The sequence below is a fragment of the Schistocerca americana genome, unplaced genomic scaffold (genome assembly GCF_021461395.2).
Source record: "Schistocerca americana isolate TAMUIC-IGC-003095 unplaced genomic scaffold, iqSchAmer2.1 HiC_scaffold_38, whole genome shotgun sequence".
Classification (NCBI taxonomy): domain Eukaryota; kingdom Metazoa; phylum Arthropoda; class Insecta; order Orthoptera; family Acrididae; genus Schistocerca; species Schistocerca americana.
In genome coordinates, this window is record NW_025726104.1 from 384,975 (window position 1) to 405,032 (window position 20,058).

Consider the following 20,058-nt stretch of genomic DNA (forward strand, 5'->3'; position numbering starts at 1 on the left):
GATACAGTAAACCTGAAGTGAAGCATCGGAATCTATAACTAGTGTCACAAAAATAGTTCAATTATAGACAGTAAGAAGAGTCGGTTTTCTTGTACTTAAGTCGGCATTGTGCCTTTTGTATTTAATTCCAATGCAATTTCTGTCTTTAATCGTCAATAAGAAGGTCAGAGGGATACAGTAAACCTGAAGTGAAGCATCGGAATCTATAACTAGAGTCACATGAATGGTTCAAACATAGACAGTAAGATGAGTCAGTTTTCTTGTACATAAGTCGGCATTGTGCCTTTTGTATTTAATTCCGATGCAATTTCTGTGTTTCATCGTCAATAAGAAGGTCCGAGGGATACAGTAAACCTGAAGTGAAGCATCGGAATCTATAACTAGTGTTACAGGAATGGTTTAAATCATAGACAGTCAGAAGAGTCAGTTTTCATGTACCTAAGTCGACATTGTGCATTTTGTAATTAATTCCGATGCAATATATGTGTTTCATCAACAGTAAGTAGGTCAGAGGGATACAGTGAACCTGAAGTGGAGCATCGGAATCTATAACTAGTGTCACAGGAATCGTTCAAAACATAGACAGTAAGAAGAGTCAGTTTTCTTGTACTGAAGTCGGCATTGTGCCTTTTGTATTTAATTCCGATGCAATTTCTGTGTTTCATCGTAAATAAGAAGGTCAGAGGCATACAGTAAACGAGAAGTGAAGCATCGGAATCAATAACTAGTGTCACAGGAATGGTTCAATACATAGACAGTTAGAAGAGTCAGTTTTCTTGTACTTAAGTCGGCATTGTGCCTTTTGTATTTAATTCCGATGCAATTTCTGTGTTTCATCGTCAATAAGAAGGTCAGAGGGATACAGTAAGCCTAAAGTGAAGCATCGGAATCTATAACTAGTGTCACACGCATGGTTCAAAACATAGACTGTAAAAAGAGTCAGTATTCTTGTACTTAAGTCAACATTGAGCCTTTTGTATTTAACTCCGATGCAATTTCTGTGTTTCATCGTCAATAAGAAGGTCAGAGGGATACAGTAAACCTGAAGTGAGTCATCGGAATCTATAACTAGAGTCACATGAATGGTTCAAACATAGACAGTAAGATGAGTCAGTTTTCTTGTACATAAGTCGGCATTGTGCCTTTTGTATTTAATTCCGATGCAATTTCTGTGTTTCATCGTCAATAAGAAGGTCAGAGGGATACAGTAAACCTGAAGTCAAGCATCGGAATCTGTAACTAGTGTCACAGGAATGGTTCAAAACATAGACAGTAAGAAGAGTCAGTTTTCTTGTACTTAAGTCGGCATTGAGCCTTTTGTATTTAATTCCGATGCAATTTCTGTGTTTCATCGTCTATAAGAAGGTCAGAGGGATACAGCAAAACCTGAAGTGAAACATCGGAATCTATAACTAGTGTCACAGGAATGGTTCAAAACATAGACAGTAAGAAGAGTCAGTTTTCTTGTACTTAAGTCGGCATTGTGCCATTTGTATTTAATTCCGATGCTCTTTCTGTGTTTCATCGTGAATAAGATGCTCAGAGGGATGCAGTAAACCTGAAGTGTAGCATCGGAATCTATAACTAGTGTCACAGGAATGGTTCAAAACATAGACAGTAAGACGAGTCAGTTTTCTTGTACTTAAGTCGGCATTGTGCCTTTTGCATATAATTACGATGCAATTTCTGTGTTTCATCGTCAATAAGATTGCCAGAGGGATACAGTAAACCTGAAGTGAAGCATCGGAATCTATAACTAGTGTCACAGGAATGGTTCAAAACATAGACAGTAAGAAGAGTCAGTTTTCTTGTACTTAAGTCTGCATTGTGCTTTTTGTATTTAATCCCAATGCAATTTCTGTGTTTCATCGTCACTAAGAAGGTCAGAGGGATACAGTAAACCTGAAGTGAAGCATCGGAATCTATAACTAGTGTCACAGGAATGGTTCAAACATAGACAGTAAGAACGGTCGGTTTTCTTGTACTGAAGTCGGCATTGTGCCTTTTGTATTTAATTCCGATGTAATTTCTGTGTTTCATCGTCAACAAGAAGGTCAGAGGGATACAGTAAACCTGAAGTGAAGCATCGGAATCCATAACTAGAGTCACATGAATGGTTCAAACATAGAGAGTAAGATGAGACAGTTTTCTTGTACTAAAGTCGACATTGTGCCTTTTGTATTTAATCCCGATGCAATATCTGTGTATCATCGTCAATAAGAAGATCAGAGGGGTACAGTAAACCTGAAGTGAAGCATCGGAATCTACAACGAGTGTCACAGGAAAGGTTCAAACATAGACAGTAAGAAGAGTCAGTTTTCTTGTACTTAAGTCGGCATTATGCGTTTTGTATTTAATTGAGATGCCATTTCTGTGTTTCATCGTCAACAAGAAGGTCAGAGGAATACAGTAAACCTGAATTGAAGCATCGGAATCTACAACGAGCATCACAGGAAAGGTTCATACATAGACAGTAAGAAGAGTCAGTTTTCTGGTACTTAAGTCGGCATTGTGCCTTTTGTATTTAATTCCGATGCAATTTCTGTGTTTCATCGTCAATAAGAAGGTCAGAGGGATACAGTAAACCTGAAGTGAAGCATCGGAATCGATAACTAGTGTCACATGAATGGTTCAAAACATAGACAGTAAGAAGAGTCAGTTTTCTTGTACTTAAGTCGGCATTGTGCCTTTTGTATTTAATTACCATGCACTTTCTGTGTTTCATCGTCAATAAGAAGTTGAGAGGGATGCAGTAAACCTGAAGTGTAGCATCGGGATCTATAACTAGTGTCACATCAATTGTTCAAAACATAGACAGTAAGAAGAGTCAGTTTTCTTGTACTTAAGTCGGCATTGTGCCTTTTGTATATAATTCCGATGCAATTTCTGTGTTTCATCGTCAATAAGAAGGTCAGAGGGTTACAGTAAACCTGATGTGAAGCATCGGAATCTATAACTAGTGTCACAGGAATGGTTCAAAACATAGACAGTAAGAAGTGTCAGTTTTCTTGTACTTAACTCTGCATTGTGCTTTTTGTATTTAACTCCAATGCAATTTCTGTGTTTCATCGTCACTAAGAAGGTCAGAGGGATACAGTAAACCTGAAGTGAAGCATCGGAATTTATAACTAGTGTCACAAAAATGGTTCAAACATAGACAGTAAGATGAGTCAGTTTTCTTGTACATAAGTCGGCATTGTGCCTTTTGTATTTAATTCCGATGCAATTTCTGTGTTTCATCGTCAATAATAAGGTCCGAGGGATACAGTAAACCTGAAGTGAAGCATCGGAATCTATAACTAGTGTTACAGGAATGGTTTAAATCATAGACAGTCAGAAGAGTCAGTTTTCATGTACCTAAGTCGACATTGTGCATTTTGTATTTAATTCCGATGCAATATATGTGTTTCATCAACGGTAAGTCTGTCAGAGGGATACAGTGAACCTGACGTGGAGCATCGGAATCTATAACTAGTGTCACAGGAATCGTTCAAAACATAGACAGTAAGAAGAGTCAGTTTTCTTGTACTGAAATCGGCATTGTGCCTTATGTATTTAATTCCGATGCAATTTCTGTGTTTCATCGTAAATAAGAAGGTCAGAGGCATACAGTAAACGAGAAGCGAAGCATCGGAATCAATAACTGGTGTCACAGGAATGGTTCAATACATAGACAGTAAGAAGAGTCAGTTTTCTTGTACTTAAGTCGGCATTGTGCCTTTTGTATTTAATTCCGATGCAATTTCTGTGTTTCATCGTCAATAAGAAGGTCAGAGGGATACAGTCAACCTGAAGTGAAGCATCGGAATCTATAACTAGTGTCACACGCATGGTTCAAAACATAGACTGTAAAAAGAGTCAGTAGTCTTGTACTTAAGTCAACATTGAGCCTCTTGTATTTAACTCCGATGCAATTTCTGTGTTTCATCGTCAATAAGAAGGTCAGAGGGATACAGTAAACCTGAAGTGAGGCATCAGAATCTATAACTAGTGTCACAGGAATGGTTCAAAACATAGACAGTAAGAAGAGTCAGCTTTCTTGTACTTAAGTCGGCATTGTGCCTTTTGTATTTAATTCCGATGCAATTTCTGTGTTTCATCGTCTATAAGAAGGTCAGAGGGATACAGAAAACCTGATGTGAAGCATCGGAATCTATAACTAGTGTCGCAGGAATGGTTCAAAACTTAGACAGTAAGAAGAGTCAGTTTTCTTGTACTTAAGTCGGCATTGTGCCTTTTGTATTTAATTCGATGCAATTTCTGTCTTTAATCGTCAATAAGAAGGTCAGAGGGATACAGTAAACCTGCAGTGAAGCATCGGAATCTATAACTAGAGTCACATGAATGGTTCAAACATAGACAGTAAGATGAGTCAGTTTTCTTGTACATAAGTCGGCATTGTGCCTTTTGTATTTAATTCCGATGCAATTTCTGTGTTTCATCGTCAATAAGAAGGTCCGAGGGATACAGTAAACCTGAAGTGAAGTATCGGAATCTATAACTAGTGTCACAGGAATGGTTTAAATCATAGACAGTCAGAAGAGTCAGTTTTCTTGTACCTAAGTCGGCATTGTGCCTTTTGTATTTAATTCCGATGCAATTACTTCGTTTCATCGTCAATAAGAAGGTCAGAGGGATACAGAAAACCTGAAGTGAAGCATCGTAATCGATAACTAGTGTAACATGAATGGTTCAAAACATAGACAGTAGGAAGAGTCAGTTTTCTTATACTTAAGTCGGCATTGTGCCTTTTGTATTTAATTCCGATGCAATTTCTGTGTTTCATCGTCAATAAGAAGGTCAGAGGGATACAGTAAACCTGAAGTCAAGCATCGGAATCTATAACTAGTGTCACAGGAATAGTTCAAAACATAGACAGTAAGAAGAGTCAGTTTTCTTGTACTTAAGTCGGCATTGTGCCTTTTGTATTTAATTACCATGCAATTTCTGTGTTTCATCAACAATAAGAAGGTCTGAGGGATACAGTAAACCTGAAGTGAAGCATCGGAATGTATAACTAGTGTCGCAGGAATGGTTCAAATCTTAGACAGTAAGAAGAGTCAGTTTTCTTGTACTTAAGTAGCATTGTGCCTTTTGTATATAATTCCGATGCAATTTCTTTGTTTCATCGTCAATAAGAAGGTCAGAGGGATACAGTAAACCTGAAGTGAAGTATCGGAATCTATAACTAGTGTCACAGGAATGGTTCAAAACATTGACAGTAAGAAGAGTCAGTTTTCTTGTACTTAAGTCTGCATTGTGCTTTTTCTATTTAATTCCGATGCAATTTCTGTGTTTCATCGTCAATAAGAAGGTCAGAGGGATACAGTAAACCTGAAGTGAAGCATCCGAATCTATAACTAGTGTCACAGGAATGGTTCAAAGCGTAGACAGTAAGAAGAGTCAGGTTTCTTGTACTTAAGTCGGCATTGTGCCTTTTGTATTTAATTCCGATGCAATTTCTGTGTTTCATCGTCAATAAGAGGGTCCGCGGGATACAGTAAACCTGACGTGAAGCATCGGAATCTATAACTAGTGTTACAGGAATGGTTCAAATCATAGACAGTAAGAAGTGTCAGTTTTCTTGTACTTAAGTCGGCATTGTGCCTTTAGTATGTAATTCCGATGCAATATCTGTGTTTCATCTTCAATAAGACGGTCAGAGGGAGTAAGTAAACCTGATGTGAAACATCGGAACCTATAACTAGTGTCACAGGAATGGTTCAAAGCATAGACAGTAAGAAGAGTCAGTTTTCTTGTTCTAAAGTCGGCGTTGTTCCTTTTCTATTTAATTCCGATGCAATTTCTATGTTTCATCGTCAATAAGAAGTTGAGAGGGATGCAGTAAACCTGAAGTGTAGCATCGGAATCTATAACTAGTGTCACAGGAATGGTTCAAAACATAGACCGTAAGAAGAGTCAGTTTTCTTGTACTTAAGTCGGCATTGTGCCTTTAGTATATAATTCCGATGCAATTTCTGTGTTTCATCGTCGATAAAAAGGTCAGAGGGTTACAGTAAACCTGAAGTGAAGCATCGGAATCTATAACTAGTGTCACAGGAATGGTTCAAAACATAGACAGTAAGAAGAGCCAGTTTTCTTGTACTTAACTCTGCATTGTGCTTTTTGTATTTAATTCCAATGCAATTTCTGTGTTTCATCGTCACTAAGAAGGTCAGAGGGATACAGTAAACCTGAAGTGAAGCATCGGAATCTATAACTAGTGTCACAAAAATGGTTCAAACATAGACAGTAATAAGAGTCGGTTTTCTTGTACTGATGTCGGCATTGTGCCTTTTGTATTTAATTCCAATGCAATTTCTGTCTTTAATCGTCAATACGAAGGTCAGAGGAGTACAGTAAACCTGAAGTGAAGCATCAGAATCTATAACTAGAGTCACATGAATGGTTCAAACGTAGACAGTAAAATGAGTCAGTTTTCTTGTACAAAAGTCAGCATTGTGCCTTTTGTATTTAATTCCGATCCAATTTCTGTGTTTCATCGTAAATAAGAAGGTCCGAGGGATACAGTAAACCTGAAGTGAAGCATCGGAATCTATAACTAGTGTCACAGGTATGGTTTAAATCATAGACAGTCAGAAGAGTCAGTTTTCTTGTACCTAGGTCGGCATTGTGCATTTTGTATTTAATTCCGATGCAATATCTGTGTTTCATCAACAGTAAGTAGGTCAGAGGGATACAGTAAACCTGAAGTGGAGCATCGGAATCTAAAACTAGTGTCACAGGAATCGTTCAAAACATAGACAGTAAGAAGAGTCAGTTTTCTTGTACTTAAGTCGGCATTGTGCCTTTTCTATTTAATTCCGATGCAATTTCTGTGTTTCATCGTCAATAAGAAGGTCAGAGGGATATGGTAAACCTGAAGTGAAGCATCGGAATCTATAACTAGTGTCACACGCATGGTTCAAAACATAGACTGTAAAAAGAGTCAGTATTCTTGTACTTAAGTCAACATTGAGCCTTTTGTATTTAACTCCGATGCAATTTCGGTGTTTCATGGTCAATAAGAAGGTCAGAGGGATACAGTAAACCTGAAGTGAGGCATCAGAATCTATAACTAGTGTCACAGGAATGGTTCAAATCAAAGACATAAGAAGAGTCAGTTTTCTTGTACTTAAGTCGGCATTGTGCCTTTTGTATTTAATTCCGATGCAAATTTCTGTGTTTCATCGTCTATAAGAAGGTCAGAGGGATACAGTAAACCTGAAGTGAAACATCGGAATCTATAACTAGTGTCACAGGACTGGTTCAATCATAGACAGTAAGAAGAGTCAGTTTTCTTGTACTTAAGTCGGCATTGTGCCTTTTGTAATTCCAATGCAATTTCTGTCTTTAATCGTCAATAAAAAAGTCAGAGGGATACAGTAAACCTGAAGTGAAGCATCGGAATCTATAACTAGAGTCACATGAATGGTTCAAACATAGACAGTAAGATGAGTCAGTTTTCTTGTACATAAGTCGGCATTGTGCCCTTTGTGTTTAATTCCGATGCAATTTCTGTGTTTCATCGTCAATAAGAAGGTCCGAGGGATACAGTAAACCTGAAGTGAAGCATCGGAATCTATAACTAGTGTCACAGGAATGGTTTAAATCATAGACAGTCAGAAGAGTCAGTTTTCTTGTACCTAAGTCGGCATTGTGCCTTTTGTATTTAATTCCGGTGCAATTTCTTTGTTTCATCGTCAATAAGAAGGTCAGAGGGATACAGTAAACCTGAAGTGAAGCATCGGAATCTATAACTAGTGTCGCAGGAATGGTTCAAAACTTAGAGAGTAAGAAGAGTCAGTTATCTTGTACTTAAGTCGGCATTGTGCCTTTTGTATATAATTCCGGTGCTATTTCTTTGTTTCATCGTCAATAAGAAGGTCAGAGGGATACAGTAAACCTGAAGTGAAGTATCGGAATCTATAACTAGTGTCACATGAATGGTTCAAAACATAAACAGTAAGAAGAGTCAGTTTTCTTGTACTTAAGTCTGCATTGTGCTTTTTGTATTTAATTCCGATGCAATTTCTGTGTTTCATCGTCAAATAGAAGGTCAGGGGGATACAGTAAACCTGAAGTGAAGCATCGGAATCTATAACTAGTGTCACAGGAATGGTTCAAATCATAAACAGTAAGTAGTGTCAGTTTTCTTGTACTTAAGTCGGCATTGTGCCTTTAGTATGTAATTCCGATGCAATATCTGTGTTTCATCTTCAATAAGACGGTCAGAGGGATGGAGTAAACATGATGTGAAACATCGGAATCTATAACTAGTGTCACAGGAATGGTTCAAAACATAGACAGTAAGAAGAGTCAGTTTTCTTGTACTTAAGTCGGCGTTGTTCCTCTTCTATTTAATTCCGATGCAATTTCTATGTTTCATCGTCATTGAGAAGGTCAGAGGGAAACAGTAACCCTGAAGTGATTGATCGGAATCTATAACTAGTGTCACAAGAATGGATCAAGACATAGACAGTAAGAGGAGTCAGTTTTCTTGTACTTAAGTCGTCATTGTGCCTTTTGTATTTAATTCCGAAGCAATTTCTGTGTTTCATCGTCAATAAGAATGTCAGAGGGATACAGTAAACCTGGAGTAAACCATCGGAATCTATAACTAGTGTCACATGAATGGTTCAAAACATAGACAGTTAGAAGAGTCAGTTTAATTGTACTTATGTCGCCATTGTGCCTTTTCTATTTAATTCCGATGCACTTTCTATGTTTCATTGTCAATAAGAACGTCAGAGGGATACAGTAAACCTGAAGTGAAGCATCGGAATCTATAACTACTGTCACAGGAATGGTTCAAATCATAGACAGGAAGAAGAATCAGTTTTCTAGTACTTAAATCGGCATTGTGCCTTTTGTATTTAATTCCGATGCAATTTCTGTGATTCATCGTCAATAAGAAGGTCAGAGGGATACAGTAAACCTGAAGTGAAGCATCGGCATCTACAACGAGTGTCACAGGAATGGTTCAAACATAGACAGTAAGAAGAGTCAGTTTTCTTGTACTTAAGTCGGCATTGTGCCTTTTGTATTTAATTCCGATGCAATTTCTGTGTTTCATCGTCAATAAGAAGGTAAGAGGGATACAGTAAACCTGAAGTGAAGCATCGGAATCGATAACTAGTGTCACAAGAATGGTTCGAAACATTGACAGTAAGAAGAGTCAGTTTTCTTGTACTTAAGTCGGCATTATGCCTTTTGTATTTAATTCCGATGCACTTTCTGTGTTTCATCGTGAATAAGATGCTCAGAGGGATGCAGTAAACCTGAAGTGTAGCATCGGAATCTATAACTAGTGTCACAGCAATGGTTCAAAACATAGACAGTAAGAAGAGTCAGTTTTCTTGTACTTAAGTCGGCATTGTGCCTTTTGTATATAATTCCGATGCAATTTCTGTGTCTCATCGTCAATAAGAATTTCAGAGGGATACAGTAAACCTGAAGTGAAGCATCGGAATCTATAACTAGTGTCACAGGAATGGTTCAAACATAGACAGTAAGAAGGGTCGGTTTTCTTGTACTTAAGTCGGCATTGTGCCTTTTGTATTTAATTCCGATGCAATTTCTGTGTTTCATCGTCAATAAGAAGGTCAGAGGGATACAGTAAATCTGAAGTGAAGCATCGGAATCTATAACTAGAGTCACATGAATGGTTCAAACATAGACAGTAAGATGAGTCAGTTTTCTTGTACTAAAGTCGACATTGTGACTTTTGTATTTTATCCCGATGCAATATCTGTGTTTCATCGTCAATAAGAAGATCAGAGGCGTACAGTAAACCTGAAGTGAAGCATCGGAATCTACAACGAGTGTCACAGGAAAGGTTCGAACATAGACAGTAAGAAGAGTCAGTTTTCTTGTACTTAAGTCGGCATTGTGCCTTTTGTATTTAATTCCGATGCAATTTCTGTGTTTCATCGTCAATAAGAAGGTCAGAGGGATACAGTATACCCGAAGTGAAGCATCGGAATCGATAACTAGTGTCACATGAATGGTTCAAAACATAGACAGTAAGAAGAGTCAGTTTTCTTGTACTTATGTCGGCATTGTGCCTTTGGTATTTAATTCCGATGGACTTTCTGTGTTTCATCGGCAATAAGAAGTTGAGAGGGATGCAGTAAACCTGAAGTGTAGCATCGGAATCTATAACTAGTGTCACAGGAATGGTTCAAAACATAGACAGTAAGAAGAGTCAGTTTTCTTGTACTTAAGTCGGCATTGTGGCTTTAGTATTTAATTCCGATGCAATTTCTGTGTTTCATCGTCTATAAGAAGGTCAGAGGGATACAGTAAACCTGAAGTGAAACATCGGAATCTATAACTAGTGTCACAGGAATGGTTCAATCATAGACAGTAAGAAGAGTCAGTTTTCTTGTACTTAAGTCAGCATTGTGCCTTTTGTAATTCCAATGCAATTTCTGTCTTTAATCGTCAATAAGAAGGTCAGAGGGATACAGTAAACCTGAAGTGAAGCATCGGTATCTATAACTAGAGTCACATGAATGGTTCAAACATAGACAGTAAGATGAGTCAGTTTTCTTGTACATAAGTCGGCATTGTGCCTTTTGTATTTAATTCCGATGCAATTTCTGTGTTTCATCGTCAATAAGAAGGTCCGAGGGATGCAGTAAACCTGAAGTGAAGCATCGGAATCTATAACTAGTGTCACAGGAATGGTTTAAATCATAGACAGTCAGAAGAGTCAGTTTTCTTGTACCTAAGTCCCCATTGTGCCTTTTGTATTTAATTCCGATGCAATTTCTTTGTTTCATCGTCAATAAGAAGGTCAGAGGGATACAGTAAACCTGAAGTGAAGCATCGTAATCGATAACTAGTGTCACATGAATGGTTCAAACATAGACAGTAAGAAGAGTCAGTTTTCTTGTACTTAAGTCGGCATTGTGCCTTTTGTATTTAATTACGATGCAATTTCTGTGTTTCATCAACAATAAGATGGTCTGAGGGATACAGTAAACCTGAAGTGAAACATCGGAATCTATAACTAGTGTCACAGGAATGGTTCAAAACTTAGAGAGTAAGAAGAGTCAGTTATCTTGTACTTAAGTCGGCATTGTGCCTTTTGTATATAATTCCGTTGCTATTTCTTTGTTTCATGGTCAATAAGAAGGTCAGAGGGATACAGTAAACCTGAAGTGAAGTATCGGAATCTATAACTAGTGTCACAGGAATGGTTCAAAACATAAACAATAAGAAGAGTCAGTTTTCTTGTACTTAAGTCTGCATTCTGCTTTTTGTATTTAATTCCGATGCAATTTCTGTGTTTCATCGTCAATAAGAAGGTCAGGGGGATACAGTAAACCTGAAGTGAAGCATCGGAATCTATAACTAGTGTCACAGGAATGGTTCAAATCATAGACAGTAAGAAGTGTCAGTTTTCTTGTACTTAAGTCGGCATTGTGCCTTTAGTATGTAATTCCAATGCAATATCTGTGTTTCATCTTCAATAAGACGGTCAGAGGGATGCAGTAAACCTGATGTGAAACGTCGGAATCTATAACTAGTGTCACAGGAAAGGTTCGAACATAGACAGTAAGAAGAGTCAGTTTTCTTGTGCTTAAGTCGGCATTGTGCCTTTTGTATTTAATTCCGATGCATTTTCTGTGTTTCATCGTCAATAAGAAAGTCAGAGGGATACAGTATACCTGAAGTGAAGCATCGGAATCGATAACTAGTGTCACATGAATGGTTCAAAACATAGACAGTAAGAAGAGTCAGTTTTCTTGTACTTATGTCGGCATTGTGCCTTTGGTATTTAATTCCGATGCAATTTCTGTGTTTCATCGTCAATAAGAAGGTCAGAGGGTTACAGTAAACCTGATGTGAAGCATCGGAATCTATAACTAGTGTCACAGGAATGGTTCAAAACATAGACAGTAAGAAGAGTCAGTTTTCTTGCACTTAACTCTGCATTGTGCTTTTTGTATTTAATTCCAATGCAATTTCTGTGTTTCATCGTCACTAAGAATGTCAGAGGGATACAGTAAACCTGAAGTGAAGCATCGGAATCTATAACTAGTGTCACACGCATGGTTCAAAACATAGACTGTAAAAAGAGTCAGTATTCTTGTACTTAAGTCAACATTGAGCCTTTTGTATTTAACTCCGATGCAATTTCTGTGTTTCATCGACAATAAGAATGTCAGAGGGATACAGTAAACCTGATGTGAAGCATCGGAATCTATAACTAGTGTCACAGGAATGGTTCAAAACATAGACAGTAAGATGAGTCAGTTTTCTTGTACATAAGTCGGCATTGTGCCTTTTGTATTTAATTCCGATGCAATTTCTGTGTTTCATCGTCAATAAGAAGGGCCGAGGGATACAGTAAACCTGAAGTGAAGCATCGGAATCTATAACTAGTGTCACAGGAATGGTTTAAATCATAGACAGTCAGAAGAGTCAGATTTCTTGTACCTATGTCGGCATTGTGCATTTTGTATTTAATTCCGATGCAATATCTGTGTTTCATCAACAGTAAGTAGGACAGGGGGATACAGTAAACCTGAAGTGGAGCATCGGAATCTATAACTAGTGTCACAGGAATCGTTAAAAACATAGACAGTAAGAAGAGTTAGTTTTCTTGTACTTAAGTCGGCATTGTGCATTTTGTATTTAATTCCGATGCAATTTCTGTGTTTCATCGTAAATAAGAAGGTCAGAGGCATACAGTAAACCAGAAGTGAAGCATCGGAATCAATAACTAGTGTCACAGGAATGGTTCAAAATATAGACAGTAAGAAGAGTCAGTTTTCTTGTACTTAAGTCGGCATTGTGCCTTTTGTATTTAATTCCGATGCAATTTCTGTGTTTCATCGTCAATAAGAAGGTCAGAGGGATACAGTAAACCTGAAGTGAAGCATCGGAATCTATAACTAGTGTCACACGCATGGTTCAAAACATAGACTGTAAAAAGAGTCAGTATTCTTGTACTTAAGTCAACATTGAGCCTTTTGTATTTAACTCCGATGCAATTTCTGTGTTTCATCGACAATAAGAATGTCAGAGGGATACAGTAAACCTGAAGTGAGGCATCAGAATCTATAACTAGTGTCACAGGAATGGTTCAAAACATAGACAGTAAGAAGAGTCAGTTTTCTTGTACTTAAGTCGGCATTGTGCCTTTTGTATTTAATTCCGATGCAATTTCTGTGTTTCATCGTGTATAAGAAGGTCAGAGGGATACAGCAAACCTGAAGTGAAACATCGGAATCTATAACTAGTGTCACAGGAATGGTTCAATCATAGATAGTAAGAAGAGTCAGTTTTCTTGTACTTAAGTCGGCTTTGTGCCTTTTGTATTTAATTCCGATGCAATTTCTGTGTTTCATCGTCAATAAGAAGGTCAGAGGGATACAGTAAACCTGAAGTGAAGCATCGGAATCGATAACTAGTGTCAGATGAATGGTTCAAAACATAGACAGTAAGAAGAGTCAGTTTTCTTGTACTTAATTCGGCATTGTGCCTTTTGTATATAATTCCGATGCAATTTCTGTGTTTCATCGTCAATAAGAAGGTAAGAGGGATACAGTAAACCTGAAGTGAAGCATCGGAATCCATAACTAGTGTCACAGGAATGGTTCAAAACATAGACAGTAAGAAGAGTCAGTTTTCTTGTACCTTACTCTGCATTGTGCTTTTTGTATTTAATTCCAATGCAATTTCTGTGTTTCATCGTCACTAAGAAAGTCAGAGGGATACAGTAAACCTGAAGTGAAGCATCGGAATCTATAACTAGTGTCACAGGAATGGTTCAAAGCGTAGACAGTTGGAAGAGTCAATTTTCTTGTACTTAAGTCGGCATTGTGCCTTTTGTATTTAATTGCGATGCAATTTCTGTGTTTCATCGTCAATAAGAAGGTCAGAAGGATACAGTAAACATGAAGTGAAGCATCGGAATCTATAACTAGTGTCACAGGAATGGTTCAAATCATCGACAGTAAGAAGTGTCAGTTTTCTTGTACTTAAGTCGGCATTGTGCCTTTTGTATATAATTCCGATGCAATTTCTGTGTTTCATCGTCAATAAGGTCAGAGGGATACCGTAAACCTGATGTGAAGCATCGGAATCTATAACTAGTGTCACAGGAATGGTTCAAAACATAGACAGTAAGAAGAGTCAGTTTTCTTGTACTTAAGTCGGCATTGTTCCTTTTCTATTTAATTCCGATGCAATTTCTATGTTTCATCGGCAATAGGAAGGTCACAGGGAAACAGTAAACCTGAAGTGATGGATCGGAATCTATAAGTAGTGTCACAGGAATGGATCGAACATAGACAGTAAGAAGAGTCAGTTTTCTTGTACTTAAGTCGGCATTGTGCCATTTGTATTTAATTCCGAAGCAATTTCTGTGTTTCATCGTGAATAAGAAGGTCAGAGGGATACAGTAAACCTGGAGTAAAGCATCGGAATCTATAACTAGAGTCACATGAATGGTTCAAAACATAGACAGTAAGAAGAGTCAGTTTTCTTGTACTTAAGTCGGCATTGTGCCATTTGTATTTAATTCCGATGCAATATCTGGGTTTCATCGTCAATAAGAAGGTCAGATGGATACAGTAAACCTGAAGTGAAGCATCGGAATCTATAGCTAGTGTCACAGGAGTGGTTAAAAACAAAGACTGTAAGAAAAGTCAGTTTTCTTGTACTTAAGTCGGCATTGTGATTTTTGTATTTAATTCCGATGCAATATCTGTGTTTCATCGTCAATAAGAAGGTCAGTGGGATACAGTAAACCTGAAGTGAAGCATCGGAATCTATAACTAGTGTTACAGGAATGGATCAAAACATAGACAGTAAGAAGAGTCAGTTTTCTTGTACTTAATTCGACATTGTGCCTTTTGTATTTAATCCCGATGCAATATCTGTGTTTCATCGTCAATAAGAAGATCAGAGGGATACAGTAAAGCTGAAGTGAAGCATCGGAATCTATAACTAGTGTCACAGGAATGGTTCAAAACATAGACAGTAAGAAGAGTCAGCTTTCTTGTACTTAAGTCTGCATTGTTCATTTTGAATTTAATCCCAATGCAATTTCTGTGTTTCATCGTCACTAAGAAGGTCAGAGGGTTACAGTAAACCTGAAGTGAAGCATCGGAATCTATAACTAGTGTCACAGGAATGGTTCAAACATAGACAGTAAGAAGGGTCGGTTTTCTTGTACTTAAGTCGGCATTGTGCCTTTTGTATTTAATTCCGGTGCAATTTCTGTGTTTAATCGTCAATAAGAAGGTCAGAGGGATACATTAAACCTGAAGTGAAGCATCGGAATCTATAACTCGAGTCACATGAATGGTTCAAACATAGACAGTAAGATGAGTCAGTTTTCTTGTACTAAAGTCGACATTGTGCCTTTTGTATTTAATCCTGATGCAATATCTGTGTTTCATCGTCAATAAGAAGATCAGAGGGGTACAGTAAACCTGAAGTGAAGCATCGGAATCTATAACTAGCGGCACAGGAATGGTTCAAAACATAGACAGTAAGAAGAGTCAGTTTAATTGTACTTAAGTCGGCATTGTGCTTTTTCTATTTAATTCCGATGCACTTTCTGTGTTTCATCATCAATAAGAAGTTCAGAGGGATGCAGTAAACCTGAAGTGTAGCATCGGAATCTATAACTAGTGTCACAAGAATGGTTCAAAACATAGACAGTAAGAAGAGTCAGTTTTCTTGTACTTAAGTCTGCATTGTGCTTTTTGTATTTAATTCCGATGCAATTTCTGTGTTTCATCGTCCATAAGAAGGTCAGAGGGATACACTAAACCTGAAGTGAAGCATCGGAATCTATAACTTGTGTCACAGGAATGGTTCAAAACATAGACAGTAAGAAGAGTCAGTTTTCTTGTACTTAACTCTGCACTGTGCTTTTTGTATTTAATTCCAATGCAATTTCTGTGTTTCATCGTCACTAAGAAGGTCAGAGGGATACACTAAACCTGAAGTGAAGCATCGGAATCAATAACTAGTGTCACAGGAATGGTTCAAACATAGACAGTAAGAAGAGTCGGTTTTCTTGTACTTAAGACGGCATTGTGCCTTTCGTATTTAATTCCAATGCAATTTCTATGTTTCATTGTCAATAAGAACGTCAGAGGGATATAGTAAACCTGAAGTGAAGCATCGGAATCCATAACTAGTGTCACATGAATGGTTCAAACATAGACAGTTAGAAGAGTCAGTTTTCTTGTAAATAAGTCGGCATTGTGCCTTTTGTATTTAATTCCGACGCACTTTCTGTGTTTCATCATCAATAGGAAGTTCAGAGTGATGCAGTAAACCTGAAGTGTAGCATCGGAATCTATAACTAGTGTCACAGGAATGGTTCAAAACATAGACAGTAAGAAGAGTCAGTTTTCTTGTACATAAGTCGGCATTGTGCCTTTTGTATTTATTTCCGATGCAATTTCTGTGTTTCATCGTCAATAAGAAGTTCAGAGGGATGCAGTAAACCTGAAGTGATGCATCGGAATCTATAACTAGTGTCACAGGAATGGTTCAAAACTTAGACAGTAGGAAGAGTCAGTTTTCTTGTACTTAAGTCGGCATTGTGCCTTTTGTATATAATACCGATGCAATTTCTGTGTTTCATCGTCAATAGGAAGGTCAGAGGGATACAGTAAAGCTGAAGTGAAGCATCGGAATCTATAACTAGTGTCACAGGAATGGTTCAAAACATAGACAGTAAGAAGAGTCTGTTTTCTTGTACTTAAGTCGGCATTGTGCATTTTGTATTTAATTCCGATGCAATATCTGTGTTTCATCAACAGTAAGTAGGTCAGAGGGATACAGTAAACCTGAAGTTGAGCATCGGAATCTATAACTAGTGTCACAGGAATGGTTCAAACATAGACAGTAAGAAGAGTCAGTTTTCTTGTACGTAAGTCGTCATTGTGCCTTTTGTATTTAATCCAATGCAATTTCTGTGTTTCATCGTCTATAAGAAGGTCAGAGGGATACAGTAAACCTGAAGTGAAGCATCGGAATTGATAACTAGTGTCACATGAATGGTTTAAAACATAGACAGTAAGAAGAGTCAGTTTTCTTGTACTTAAGTCTGCATTGTGCCTTTTGTATTTATTTCCGATGCAATTTCTGTGTTTCATCGTCAATAAGAAGGTCAGAGGGATACAGTAAAGCTGACGTGAAGCATCGGAATCTATAACTAGTGTCACAGGAATGGTTCAAAACATAGACACTAAGAAGAGTCAGTTTTCTTGTACTTAAGTCTGCATTGTGCTTTTTGTATTTAATTCCGATGCAATTTCTGTGTTTCATCGTCAATAAGAAGGTCAGAGGGATACAGTAAACCTGAAGTGAAGCATCGGAATCTATAACTAGTGTCACAGGAATGGTTCGAACCATCGACAGTAAGAAGGACAGTTTTCTTGTACTTAAGTCGGCATTGTGCCTTTAGTATTTAATTCCGATGCAATATCTGTGTTTCATCTTCAATAAGAATGTCAGAGGGATACCGTAAACCTGATGTGAAGCATCGGAATCTATAACTAGTGTCCCAGGAATGGTTCAATACATAGACAGTAGCGAGAGTCAGTTTTCTTGTACTTAAGTCGGCATTGTTCCTTTTCTATTTAATTCCGATGCAATTTCTATGTTTCATCGGCAATAGGAAGGTCAGAGGGAAACAGTAAACCTGAAGTGATGGATCGGAGTCTATAACTAGTGTTACAGGAATGGATCAAAAATTAGACAGTAAGAAGAGTCAGTTTTCTTGTACTTAGGTCGGCATTGTGCCTGTTGTATTTAATTCCAAAGCAATTTCTGTGTTTCATCGTGAATAAGAAGGTCAGAGGGATACAGTAAACCTGGAGTAAAGCATCGGAATCTATAACTAGTGTCACATGAATGGTTCAAAACATAGACAGTAAGAAGGGTCAGTTTTCTTGTACTTAAGTCGGCATTGTGCCATTTGTATTTAATTCCGATGCAATATCTGTGTTTCATCGTCAATAAGAAGGGCAGATGGATACAGTAAACCTGAAGTGAAGCATCGGAATCTATAGCTAGTGTCACAGGAGTGGTTCAAACAAAGACTGTAAGAAGAGTCAGTTTTCTTGTACTTAAGTCGGCATTGTGCCATTTGTATTTAATTCCGATGCAATATCTGTGTTTCATCGTCAATAAGAAGGACAGAGGGATACAGTAAACCTGAAGTGAAGCATCGGAATCTATAACTAGTGTCACAGGAATGGTTCAAAACATAGGCAGTAGGAAGAGTCAGTTTTCTTGTACTTAAGTCGGCATTGTGCATTTTGTATTTAATTCCGATGCAATTTCTGTGTTTCATCGTCAATAAGAAGGTCAGAGGCATACAGTAAACCTGAAGTGAAGCATCGGAATCTATAACTAGTGTCACAGGAATGGTTCAAAACACAGACTGTTAGAAGAGTCAGTTTTCTTGTACTTAAGTCGGCATTGTGCCTTTTCTATTTAATTCCGATGCAATTTCAGTGTTTCATCGGCAATAGGAAGGTCAGAGGGAAACAGTAAACCTGAAGTGATGGATCGGAATCTATAACTAGTGTCACAGGAATGGATCAAAACATAGACAGTAAGGAGAGTCAGTTTTCTTGTACTTAGGTCGGCATTGTGCCTGTTGTATTTAATTCCAAAGCAATTTCTGTGTTTCATCGTGAATAAGAAGGTCAGAGGGATACAGTATACCTGGAGTAAAGCATCGGAATCTATAACTAGTGTCACATGAATGGTTCAAAACATAGACAGTAAGAAGGGTCAGTTTTCTTGTACTTAAGTCGGCATTGTGCCATTTGTATTTAATTCCGATGCAATATCTGTGTTTCATCGTCAATAAGAAGGTCAGATGGATACAGTAAACCTGAAGTGAAGCATCGGAATCTATAGCTAGTGTCACAGGAGTGGTTCAAACAAAGACTGTAAGAAGAGTCAGTTTTCTTTTACTTAAGTCGGCATTGTGCCTTTTGTATTTAATTCCGATGCAATATCTGTGTTTCATCGTCAATACGAAGGTCAGTGGGATACAGTAAACCTGACGTGATGCATCGGAATCTATAACTAGTGTCACAGGAATGGTTCAAAACGTAGACAGTAAGAAGAGTCAGTTTTCTTGTACCTAAATCGGCATTGTGCATTTTGTATTTAATTCCGATGCAATATCTGTGTTTCATCAAGAGTAAATTGGTCAGAGGGATATAGTAAACCTGAAGTGGAGCATCGGAATATATAACTAGTGTCACAGGAATCGTTCTAAACATAGACAGTAAGAAGAGTCAGTTTTCTTGTACTTAAGTGGGCATTGTGCCTTTTGTATCTAATTCCGATGCAATTCTGTGTTTCGTCGTCAATAAGAAGGTCAGAGGCATACAGTAAACAAGAAGTGATGCATCAGAATCAATAACTAGTGTCACAGGAATGGTTCAAAACATAGATAGTAAGAAGAGTCAGTTATCTTGTACTCAATTCGACATTGTGCCTTTTGTATTTAATCCCGATGCAATATCTGTGTTTCATCGTCAATAAGAAGGTCAGAGGGATACAGTAAACCAGAAGTGAAGCATCGGAATCTATAACTAGTGTCACAGGAATGGATCAAAACATATACGGTTAGAAGAGTCAGTTTTCTTGTACTTATGTCGGCATTGTGCCTTCTCTAATTAAGTTCGATGCAATTTCTATGTTTCATTGTCAATAAGTAGGTCAGAGGGATACAGTAAACCTGAAGTGAAGCATCGGAATCTATAACTAGTGTCACAGAAATGGTTCAAAGCATAAACAGTAAGAAGAATCAGTTTTCCTGTACTTAAGTCGGCATTGTGCGTTTTATATTATATTCCGATGCAATTTCTGTGTTTCATCGTCAATAAGAAGGTCAGAGGGATACAGTAAACCTGAAGTGAAGCATCATAATCTATAACTAGTGTCACAAGAATAGTTCAAATCATAGACAGTAAGAAGAGTCAGTTTTCTTGTACTTAAGTCGGCATTGTGTCTTTTGTATTTAATTCCGATGCAATTTCTGTGTTTCAT